The sequence below is a fragment of the Parus major genome, chromosome 4A (assembly GCF_001522545.3).
Source record: "Parus major isolate Abel chromosome 4A, Parus_major1.1, whole genome shotgun sequence".
NCBI classification, from domain to species: Eukaryota; Metazoa; Chordata; class Aves; order Passeriformes; family Paridae; genus Parus; species Parus major.
The window spans coordinates 6,500,121-6,509,819 of NC_031772.1; positions in this window are offsets into that span (position 1 = coordinate 6,500,121).

Sequence of the window (9,699 nt, forward strand, 5' to 3'; positions counted from 1 at the left end):
CTACCCCCACACAGCTGGGTAATCTCCAGTGCTGGGCATCCCCACAGGAATCATCTGAACCTGCTGGCTTAGGGGAATGCACAGGGTAGCTTCTAGGAGCAAGGCTCAAACTCAAGAAAAGTGCATTAATCTGACTCTAAGTACCTGGCAAACTTTGATTGTATGAGAGCTAAAAAGCATGGAGGGAATTTTAGTCATGCCTGCACTTCAAATGGATTGCTAGCCTAAGCCCTGAGCAGAAGATCCAAGCCCAGCAACCTCTGACAGTAGCTGTGATTGGTCCACGTACATTTGGCAAACAAAAGAGAGTTTTAAACTGATTTAATCCTTCTGGCTTTCTCAATCACGTCAAGATGAGAGCCATGCTGTGGACAGAAGGAAAGTCAGCAGCCCCCCAGTATCTGTCAGGTGAGAGAATTAAGATGGATTAAGAGGAGAGATTTGTTAAGGCTGACAGGAAAGAGGACAAAAAAAAGTCAATACTGAAACTCAGTAACAACAAATTGAACAAAGTGAGGATTTCTCAGTGAGTGGAGCAGCACCAAAACAATGTCTGAACATGCTGGGATATTGGACCAGTCCTGAAACCTAAGCCACCCAAATCACTGCCAGCAGTTTTCTTTTGACAGCTTCAGCTCCCAGGAGAAAATAAGTGGGCAGCAATCACAGAGGAGGAGATCCAGAGAACCTCACAAGCAGGTACAGGACAGATGGCTGTGAGCTCTCTATCTTTTAGGTGATGTATTGGAGTTCTAATGGCAGCAACATGTATAACAAATGAGGTCACCAGACTAATATTATTACAACAAGTTCCACATGAATTAATCATGTTTGAGCCATGATAATGAGGGTTGGTTAGTGAATTATCTCTGAGGCTTCCATCTCTCTGGCACTTGCTCTTAAACCGATTGCCTTGGGATGGGGCCTGGACTGTTTCCTTTCAAAAGAAAGCTAGCATTTCTTTCAAAAGGAGACTGATTTAGTCTGAGTTTTATTCTTAGATAGGTCAAGCTTTGTTAGTGGAAGCAATTCCAAAATTGTGTATGATATTTTTTGTAAAATTTTATGTTGGGTTTTTTTCCTTCCTTTGTGTGCAAGATTGTGTAAGGACCCTGGGAAAGTTTCCCCCATCAGCATTCTGGTTTTGAGATAAATGTAATCTCTTTATAAAAACACACACTCACATAGCTTACAGCAGCCTTGTGCTGGATGTGGTGTTCATCATAAATCACACCACCTCACTGCCAAACCAAGTCTAAAACAAATTGAAAGAATCTTCTTAGTGAATGTCCAGTTTTATTTCTGTCCTCAACAGCAGGAAATTCCTGTGAAAGGTTTTTCCTAGTCCTTGCACCAAAAAAAAAAAGGTTTGAGAGGTCTCCAGATAAAAGTTTTCCTGAATTACTACACACATAGGTTAGAATACATCAATAAATAGAAACTCTTATGACCATGAGAGGGAAAACCCATGCAGGTGTGGAGCTGCTTGGGTGCCTGTGTGTGACATCGAGAGGTCTGGTCATGGCACTGGCTCCCAGTGTGACCTTCCCCCCTGATGCTGGGTGGGTGCCAGGCTGCTACCAAAGGAATGAGAAAATAAAGAGAATGAGAACTCTGACCAAATTCCTGGCAATCAGAGCATTGTTAGTTGACTTGCACATCACAACAGAAGTTGAAGTCAGGTTAATGGCATTGGGTTATCCATGGGCTATTTTTCTCTGTCTGGTCATCCCAGAATCACTGCTATGCTTTACTTTGCAATACAAAAGATGTCTCTGTGGCTCACATGTAGCAAGCAGGAAACCAGCAGGAAAGAGTGAAGATTCCACAAAAATTCCTCCTTTTCCTGTATTACTGACTGTGCTGATGCTTTCTCTGTTCAGTTCTTGTTTGGCTCCTGGGCACTCACCCAGACTCACCCTCCGGCAGAGACAAAAAGTGCCATTCATGGACTGAAAATTGGAGCTTCAGTTCTGGGTAACCATTTGGCTGACAGATGTTTCTGCTTGCCTGTCTCCATCATCGTTTTTTCTCCCAATTAATTCCTATCCTAGGAAGTGTGTGGCACTAGTGCAAAGAAGGAAGAGGGGAACCCACAAAAAATTAAAAGCATTTTAAAAGCCTTGGGGTGTGAATTTCCAACCTGTTGGCTGGTGATGTCGGGAGGGTGTGCCTGCACCTTCAGGTATGGGTGGGAGCCTGACTGCAGTGGATATTTCATGTCAGTCAAAGGCACACGTTACACAATGTCTCCCAACTTGTGTTTCACAGGTCAGGAAGTGCCAGCAGTCCAACGGTTCAGAGAAATCCTGTCTGACAAAATGTGCAGAGGTGAGCCCTGGTCCAACTAGGATGAGGGACACCTCTGTCCATGCAGAGCTGTCACCTGTGCCCAGGCCTCCAGGCTAAGACCAGAATCTTAGTGAGGGCTGTGGTAAAGCAGGAGGTTGGTAAAGTACTGGGTAAAGCTCAGGAAGAATTCCGCTTTCTCCATTCCTTGAGCAGATCAGATCTCATCTTATTTTTGCCCCCTTCAATGAGTCCCTGATGGATTAAACTGGCCCATAGAAAGGAGCACAAAGCTCAGTATTTTGTCTTTCGGAGCCACCTTCAAACATCAAGCACCTCACAAAGCCTCCTTACACCCTGACAGCTCCTTCCTGCTGGAGGAGTGCCTGGATATGGCTCTCACAGTCCTTGTAGACATTGTTGAGAGCAAGGCCAGAAGGCAGAGAGCAGGGTCCAGCAGCAGTGTGCAGTTCCTCACATCCACCCCCTAACACCATTCTGCTCACACCTGCTTTCCACCACCACCTGTTGCTGTCATTGTCCCATCAGTGTTTTCTTCCAGTGTTCCCAGCAGCTCCTCAGGCAGTACCAGCCCTTCCCAGCCTTGCAGGCAGCCTTGGCTGCCAGGGTGAACCAGTGGGTGAGCTTTAAACAGCAGAAAATAATAAAAATTAGAATAAAGAATAAAAATTGCTTCTCCTCAGCAGTTTCCCCTTTCCCCAGTGCCCCTACAGCTCCACACTTGCTGCCATTAGATGTTTTTCTTCTGACACTCATCGACTCATGGACTGAGAGTTTCAGAGAGACTCCCACATCACCTTGTCCCTTGGAGTAACTTTGCTCCTGACAGAGCTCCTGGGCTCTGCTGTCCCCTCCTTGCCATTTGTTCCCAAGAATTCTGTGTGAGCTCTCTTTGCCAAGGTGATGAGCATCTCCAGCCAAAGTCCTAAAGGCCAAATGGAAGCCAAAATCTCTGGAGTTTATTTCTCTTTTCTCCTCTGTTTTCCTCCTTTATCAATCAGCAAGCAGCAGTTTCCTGGTGAAGATGGGCAGAAAGAATCAGCAATATTGAGAAAACTAGGAACACTTGTTCAGACCAAATGCCCCAAATATTTCCAGCAACCAAAGCCCCCTGTACCTGGTTTATTTGTCCAGAAAACCTGAAAAAATGTGAGAAGTCAAAAGACAGTAGGTTTATATGTTTTAATAGTTTAATTTCAAGTTACTCAAGGTTAATTTGAAAAAAAAATGAATAGAAAAAGAAACATACTATATGTTTCATTTGTTTGTTTTTAACTGCTTGGTTTGGTTTAATTTTGTTTCATTTCTGAAATGTTTTGGCCTTCATGCAGAAAAGTAAGAAAACAGATAGAAATGTGTTATTTTCTTTGTTCATTTGTCGTGAGAGTCCCAAAAATCCATTTCTGAGATTGTTTTATTCCTAACTTATGTCCATTAACAGTACAGTGTCTCACAACGATCCCAGAAAATCCTTGGGAACATGGACAGCAGAGGAGTGCTCATTCTGCCCAAACACCAGTGTGATGAGGGAGGGTGACACATGACTGTCACATCACCAGCTCTGTGACATGGCTCATGAGCTTCATTCTCTGACCCATCTCATGCACACAGCTTGTGCCTCACGGTGTCCCAGGACTCACACAATGATGGGCTTTTATTTCCCATCAGTGAGGCTGATGTGCCTCTCTGTTCAAGGAGGGATGATGGCAAACTTTTGTATGTGGGCATTGCTGCATCTTAGTAGAAATATTTTCAGAATTTCTGACTTCCTGGAGAGCTCTCTAAGCTGCTCCACCTTTGGAAGCACAGGACAATGGCGTTAGAGAGCAAGATGAATATCTTGGAACTTTGACATGCACTTTTACAGGAGGAGTGAGATCACAGGCAAATTACTACGTTGTTGGAAGGAGACTGGGACTGTTTCTAAACATTTGTCATTTTCCTACAAGGGATTTTTACCACCTCAATAAGTAGCTGTCCAAGGCAGGAGGCAGTTGAGGGAAATACTTTGATGACACTTTGGCTGATCTGGTCCTGGTAATGCTTCTAAGGGCGAGACAGTTTTGCAAAGCTCCTCCACCCAGTTCAGAACACTGTGACTAACTCCTGCATACAGCCCATTCCCTCAGAACAGCAGTCACAGGCTGCAGACAGCAGCCTGGTCCTGCCCCAGAGATGTCCTAAGAACAGCCAGCACAGTCCAGCATGTCTGGGGAAGCCTTAACATGGGTGTGATACCCTGCTCAGGAATTCCAGTGTCACGAAGTAATTATTTGTAATAACTCAGAGTAACAATTTCCATATGTAGCACTTGAAAACAAGAACTACAGGTTAGGAGATAGATACAGCTTGTTAGATGAGAAGGTTTTCCATGTCCTTTAAAATAAGATCTGTCCTATTTTCTGTTTTGGTCTCCATCACACCACCAAAATAAAATCAGCTGCAAACAGATGTGTCAGTGAACAGGGGCAGAATTATTGCTAGAGGTGTGAGGTGGGGAGGGTTTGACATGGGCTGAACTCTCAGCACCATGATCATACTTTACTGATTAAAGAGCCTGAACAGATGCACCTTTCACTTCCAGTTTAGATTAAAACCTTGACTGTCTCCTCCAGGTCAGCAAGTTTGGTATTCAGGCTCTTTCAGGGCTGTCCAGAATGTGGAAATTCATAAACAGAGAGAGAGAGAAGCAAGAGACAGACACAAACTGAGGTCTCCCTAAAAACTTCCATGCAAAGGAGACTGTGTGCTTCCCTGCATGGAGGAACAGGATCTTCCTTTGCTCATCCCTCAGAGACTTCTTTTGTCCAGCTGGGCAGAAAAAGCCAGGAAGGTGAAGGTTAATGCCAAGGAGGTTATTTAACTTGAATGGTGGCTTTTTTTTTTCTCCTCCACCCCCCATTCCAACACACACACACACAAACACACACACGGTCTGGCACACACACATCCTGGAGCAAGGAAAGGAATTCCCTGCAGGACAGCAGGACACAGGCCAGGACCTCAGATGATACCAGCAGCTGGTGTGTCCTTGCCCTCAGCCCTCCCCAGCGCTCAGAGCTGGGTCAGCAGCCCCACACACAGACCTTGCTCTGTTCCTCAGCACAGCAGCACCCTGCCTGTGGCCAGCACAAATCTCTGGCCCCCTGCCAGCCCACAGGGTTTCTTTCCCCCTTTCTCTGCCAAAACAAATTGACTTGTGACACCTTCCCTTATGTTTTCATCCTTTAAAGGGTGGAAAGCTGAAAGCCTGGCTTCAGTGCGTTCACTTCCATGCCTCCTTTGTGCTCTCCCTCTGGATGTTAAATGAGCTCTTTCAGGGAGGACTGGCCATGGGAGTCACTGTGGGCAGGCCAGCAGCGTGTGCCCGTGCACACACGTGTGCTCCAGCACAGCCCAGGGGAACAGTGCTACCCCAGGGGTGCATCCTGGCTCCTCCTGCTCCCACTCCCCAGCATTTCAGCTCCCTGGGCCTTGGCCATCCTGCTGTTTTCATTTCAGGAAAGCATATAACCTAGTTCATGCCTTCTCTGACATAAAATACGTTGCAGGTTTTGAGTGAAAGATAAATAAGAATTTTCATGCCCTGTAGATCATAGATCTTATTGTCCTCCAAAAAAGTTATAAAATTATAACTTCACAATCTCTGACAAGACTTTGTGCTGACAAGTGGATACCTTCTTCTACTTCTGCAGAAACCTAGTCCACATATACACTACAAGCTCACCTTCTCAGTCATACATGGTTTGCAGCAGTTTTCACAAATAGAATGAGAAAAGGCATGTCCATGAACTGAATGAACTCTGACTCTTCTGACTCTTCTATTGACTCTTCTCTCCTTGCATGAGATTGTGAGGGACTACCTCATGATTGTGCTTATGTAAAATATAACACTGAGGTATTATAACAATCCAGTCAGTAATAAACTGTTTAATAATAAAGGTGATGCCAAGACCAGGTGGGATCATCTGACAATTTGCTCTGCTAACAAAGGCACAGAGGACCAATCCAAAGCCCAGAGGGAGGCACCTGTGCTCTTAGATGCAGTCCAGTGAGTTTGGGTGTAGCCAGCACATCCATTACCTGTGCCGTGATAGTGGCCAAGGTGCACGGTACCAGATCTCGTGCACAGGTGATGAGAACAGTGCCCTCTGCCAAGATGAGTGCAAGAAAAGTGCCTTGCCAGGATCTTCTCTGCCCTTTTTCCTGGTGCAACTTGCTCTATTACCACAGTGGTTACCAACAAGAAGTTCCTTAGCTGCACAGAGCCTTAGTGAGGGCATCTCAACTCTGTTTATAACAAATTCAGAGCCTAGAGGTAAAAGAGCCACAAGACACCAGAATGTGTCATCTGGCCTTGGAAACTGGGAAACAAAGAGCTTATAAATATGCAGGGACCTCCCTGTGTTCCTGGGACCACATAGCGAGAAGACAGAAAAGCTCAAACATATACAGAGAGGAATGTCTGCCCTCCTCCCTTTCCATGTGCTTCAGCCAGGATGTTTGTGCAAGAAGAAAGCCAGTTGAGCAATAAAACCCATATGTCAGATGCAGAAGGGAAGTCTGGAATCCAACACACCAAAAGAAAAGATTGACAGGAGTTCATCCTCATGATAAGGTTCCCCTCTCTAATAAGGATGTACATCACAGCATCTTTAATAGGGGGCCAAACTGATAACTAGCAGGTTGATAACTTGGCACTTTGAACTTTTCTCCCAAGAACTGTGAAGCACTTTACAATTAAACCTAAATATATCTTTACATGAGATGGGAGGGGCCATAAAGAGGTAGCTTTGCTTATTTTGAGCATGAAAAACACGTAATTCCATTACAACACAAACCAGAAGGCTCTAATTCACCTGGACATGGTGTTTTTAATGAATTTTAATGGGATTATGCCCAGTCAGACTAAAAAGCCAGAGGACTTGCATGTCTTCATGCTTAGAAAGTGCTCTTGTGACCTTTTGTAGTTATATTTTTAGTAGTAGAAATGATATAGAACAATGGAACACAAGAGTCCTCACTTTAATAAAGCATTATTAACACTTCAAAACATGGAGTGGGAAGGAAAGTATTGTGAACCAAGACTGGCAAGCCATAAGATGAAGTGAGGTCTATGCACTGGGAGGTTTTACATCTGAGTACTTGCAAATTTTCACCAAATTTTCATCAGATTCATTAGTTTTGGTTGGAAAAATGTTGCCTTCTCATCTGTCTGTGTGGCAAAAGCCTTTGCTAACAGGGTTTCCTTTTACATATAACACAAAAGTAATTAAGTGCCTAATTAGTCAAACTTTGAACAAAGTTGTGGCAATGACTTCCCTGGCAAGCAGTGTCAGTAGTTCTTACTGGACTGGGGTTGTCAGACATTTCCAGAAAGCAGCACTGATCACCTCTCAAAGCCTACAGCTACTCTTCCTGCTCTAGGCAGCAAGCAGAGATGTTTGAAGTGATCCCAATGTGAGATTTCTCTATTAAAACCATCTCCAGGCAGCAATCAGATTTGCCACGTGCCCATGGTCCTCACCACTCTCGGACAGCTGTGGTGTATCAAGGGTTAGGGCTGCTGGATTCAGTGCCCTTCGCTCCTGCCACTGTCTCCCAGTCCAGGAAGGGCTGTAACAATATCCTTTGCCAAATGTCTCCAGCCAAATGAGGAGAGGAAGAGTTAGAGATACAGACATGGAGTCTTCAGGTTCTGTGACTTCCCTGCTGGATTTATTTGCTTCTGCATGTCTATGGCAAGCTTGAGTGAGTGACTGCTGCCCTGGCTGAGGACTCAGCAGCCAAGGTTGTTACATTCCCAGCCCTGGCATGACCACCACAGGGGTTTGGTTTCTGTCTGTCCTTTTGCTCGTATTTTACATTCAGATTCTCTTTAAACTGGCAGAAGCTGGTTTCACCACCAGCAGCATCCGTGCTGACACAGGGTTTGCATGGTGCTTGCAGATCTTACCCCAACTTCATCCCAGCAAAACAGCACATATATTTCACCCAGCCAGCTCCCAGCAATTACCAGGGCATCATTTATCCTTTCCATACCAGAGTCTGATGACTTTGGGATCAGCTGTGCTCCGCTAGCAGCTCCTGGCATACTGCAGCACTGATTTCACTGGGTCCTTAGCCCTGTACACCATCACTGATCCTTCAGGAGCGAGGTGCCCCCTGCTAGCAGAGCACACCAGCACTATAAATAAACCAAGGAGCAAGTGTCTTGTAACACATTCCTCTGGGCTCTGTGTGGAGCTGGCAGTGCAGTGGCAGGGTTTGGGAATTCTGGAGATGAGGAAGAGTAAGGGAAAGCTTTGCTGTGAAAGGGCTGGCGAGCTCTGTATTGAATAGTGGACTCCAGTTTGTGTTTGGCCTCTCCTGAGCGGACAGTGGTGGAGATCCAAAGGTGTTCCCAGCTTATGACTGGCACAGGAGCTCCTTATGGGGAAGGCCTGAGGAAAGAACTCAGAGACACTGCTGGAAAGTTCAGTGTGGTCCTGTAGGCTGCAGTTTATTGCAATACAGAAATGCTCTGTGCCTTTAAATTTGCTTTTCTAAGGGAGAAATGGATTATATAGGCAGGGTCCTGCTTATGGTCTTATTTCTGGTGGATTTTTTTGTCACCTACTTCTACTAAGATTTACCTTTTAGGGTCACTTCCTTGGCATGCACAAGCTATTGTGCTATGGTGTTATTTCTCTGACTGCACTGAAGCTGTTCTGCCTGTGACATGTGTAATACAAACTGGTAGTCCCACATGGTCATCGCTTGTCCTCTCCAGCCCTTTTGCCATCACCCTCAACAAGGAGATCAAGTGCTTTACCACCCATAAAGACATTGCCATGTCATTCTGATCCCCATCACGCTCATTTTTGTAGACTGGGTGGATGTCCCAGGAGAGCATCTGCTGGAGAACTCCTTGTTGAAGCTGCCTGTGCCAGGTTTGGTCTTGCAGAGCAGAACACAGAGGTGCTTTGCACACATTCTCACAGCCTTTGAGCAGCACAGGGCATCTCACCACCACATATTCCAAGCCTGAGTTAGCTTCTTCCTCTGGGACCACTGGCAGGAAGTAGTAGTCTACAAGTAGGAGCAATCTGGGGTGAAGACAGCTCTCCTGTGCTGTCTGTGTGGCTGCTCTGAGCAGGACTATTTCCACTCTAAATGTGTTATTGCAAGGAATAGACGGGAGCTGGGTGGGGCTGCAGGAGCTGCATGGACAATAAAAGGAAATGCCTCTGCTCTGCATATGGTCTGGAGAGGGAGGGTGCTAATGCCAGGCAGGAGGGGATGTTGTGCAAGACAGGGTCCAGAGGGGAGGCATCTGCATGAAAACCAGAGGAAAAGAAAGTATTTGAGAGAGAGTGGATGCGTGGGTGGGTGGGTGGTGTCAAGGGA